The sequence below is a fragment of the Piliocolobus tephrosceles genome, chromosome 14 (genome assembly GCF_002776525.5).
Source record: "Piliocolobus tephrosceles isolate RC106 chromosome 14, ASM277652v3, whole genome shotgun sequence".
Taxonomy (NCBI): Eukaryota; Metazoa; Chordata; class Mammalia; order Primates; family Cercopithecidae; genus Piliocolobus; species Piliocolobus tephrosceles.
Genome location: NC_045447.1, coordinates 24,083,116 through 24,085,818, shown reverse-complemented (window position 1 = coordinate 24,085,818; position 2,703 = coordinate 24,083,116). Strand labels below are relative to the sequence as shown.

At 39.1% G+C, this 2,703-nt stretch overlaps 1 long non-coding RNA gene across 1 annotated transcript in view; it reads left to right on the top strand.

The window, feature by feature from the left end:
• The window catches only part of LOC111550324, a 7,396-nt gene extending 5,085 nt beyond the window's left edge, over positions 1-2,311 (top strand). Inside the window, exon 3 of the long non-coding RNA XR_002734004.1 lies at positions 2,233-2,311. This is a non-coding gene — a long non-coding RNA (uncharacterized LOC111550324). The remainder of the gene's footprint in view (positions 1-2,232) is intronic.
• The last annotated feature ends 392 nt before the right edge of the window (positions 2,312-2,703 follow it).

Genomic DNA, 2,703 nt, shown 5'->3' with positions numbered 1-2,703 from the left:
ATTCTCCTGCCTCAGTCTCCCAAGTAACTGAGATTACAGGTGCGCACCACCATGCCCAGCTAATTTTTGTGGTTTTAGTAGAGATGAGGTTTCACCATGTTGGCCAGGATAGTTTCGACCTCTTGACCTCATGATCCACCTGCCTCAGCTTCCCAAAGTGCTGGGATTACAGGCGTGAGCCACTGCGCCCGGGCCACTTTTTTTTGTTGTTGTTGTAAAAAAAGAGAGAAGAAATTGAAAATTATGTCAGTGGGTTTGGAGTTTCTCCTGTAAGTGATTGGGAGCCATTGAAGGATTACAAGTAGTTGAATAAATCAAAGTAGTTTTTGAGAAGGTAGTTTCCCTGGAAACAATGATGCATGAATATAAGTGAATGAAAATAACATTTACAGGTAAGCTATTGTACTAAACTTGTTATTTATGATATTTTACTTGATTCTTTTGGTACTATAGCATAGGGGTAATCATCCTAAGGACTAGGCTCTGGTTTTTTTTTATCTTGCCCAAATTCCTATCTAGGGAGTCTGTGGAGTCATGCCCTACAAACCATAAATTCTCATCAGATGGTTTTCATTTAATCCTATATATCGTGACTTACTTTCCAATATGACTCTGGCATAACATTATGTGACAAAGAAGGAAGTAAACATATTTTACTTTGTTTGCCATTTTTTTGAAATGGTCCTGCAAAGCTGTCCTTTGTAGGGGAAAATGTGCATCTGTAAAGAATCTCTGTTAACATACCTAGATATTTTTCTTCCAGGCCCTCCCAATCCTGAAGCAATTAAGTAAGAGTCTAGCACCTTTTAAAGGTCTGAATAAAAAACATTTGTCATCTATTGTCTCTAAGGGCAGCTACTATATGACTTCAAAAGAACCTTGGTCTCCACAATCTTTTATCTTAACCTGAACATTTCCTTTCTGTTGATCCCAGGTCTTTAGACAAGTTCATCCAATTGTCAATCAGAAAATGTTTAAATTTACCTGTAGCCTGGAAGCCCCCCATCCCCTGCCCTTTGATTTGTTCTGCCTTTCTGAACCAAACCAATGTATTTCTTAAATGTATTTGATTGATGTCTCATGCTTCCTTGAGGTTTTATACCATGCTTGGTATAAAACCAAGCTGCACCCCACCCACCTTGGGCACATATTCTCAGGACCTCCTGAGGGCTGTGTCATAGGCCATGGTCACTCATATTTGGCTCAGAATAAATCTCTTCAAGTTTTACAGAGTTTGACTATTTTCATCCACAATCCCCAAGCTAGAGATAAGAAATTTGAAACTCGACTGAGTTAAGCAATGTGTTCAAGGACACACAGCTAATAAGTGTTAGAGTAGGAAATTAAATCTAGCATGCTCAACTAACTGATTTCTTTCTAGACACAAAGGTTGGCTCAAGAGGTATTTCAGCAGTCTGGGTGGGCTCTGTTCCTATTGCATAATGAGAAGTTATAATAGAATGTTTAGAAAGCTGCATTGTTGAAGCAGCAGATGGGTTGATGGCTGTTCCCAGGGGTTTTTCCCTATTACTCATACACAGTTGGGAAATCCTGAGGAAAGCTCAGCTTTTATTTCTTGAAATTTAAGGTCCTGACAATCTGTGGTGATTGCAGACAGAGATCTGCATTGTTGACAACAAAGAGATTAAAGGAGGGACCTTGGGTAAGTCCCTTTGTCCCTGGACCTCAGTTTGCTTAACCACAAACAATTAAATGATCTCTGAAGTTTTCTTTTAAGACTCAAGGATAATACTGAGTGCCTAATGTAATGTGAAGTTCTAGGTAGAGGCTTAATTATACCGTTACTCATTTACAGGGATTAAACAGAATGTCCACAAAGAACTGGTTGAAAATAGGCTGCAGAAATGGCACAGAAGATATGTGTTCTTAATGACTCAACTTTTATGCATTCACTAGACTATAAGATTCAGGTGGGGGTGGGCTGTATGCTTGTTCATTCTACATCTTAGGGGCCATCACTAGTGTCTTGTAGGTAGGGACCCAAAGAGTTTTGTTGAAAGAAAGAACAAATAATGCAGAAAGGCTGCTTGTCCCCCAGTATTTGTTCTTCACTTCTTCCTCAATAATGCACCACCTAGAATCACCTGGATACAGTAGTGCAGAACCGACTTCATTTCCCAGACTTCCTTGCAGCTAGATATGCTCATGCTATTAAATTCTGACCAATGGGATGTAAATAGAATTAATGTTGACTTTTTTTTTTTTTTCCAGGAAATAATCTTAGAGTGAGAGGACATAATTTTCTCCTTCCAATTTCCCCTTCTGGCTAAGATAAAATGGATAAATGGGTAAGATATTTGGAACTTGGATCATAAAATGGAGTTACATGTTGAGAATAGCAGTGCAATGAGAAGCATGGTGTCTAGGCTATCTGACAATAGTCAAGCCTCTATGCAGGCTTTTAACTGTGTATGTAAACATAAGCACGAGAGACAGATATGTTTCTATTTTGTTTAAAACACCTTTATTTTTGGTTTACAAATTGTTGTAGCTGAACTTAATACATGGGAACATTTTCAAAAGAGGGCTGGGCACAGTGGCTCACTCCTGTAATTCCAGCATTGGGAGGCAGAGAGGGGATGATTGTTTAAGGCCAGGAGATTGAGGCCAACTTGGGCAACATAGTGAAATCCTGTCTCTACAAAAGATTTAAAAATTAGCTGGCATGGTTGCGTATGCCTG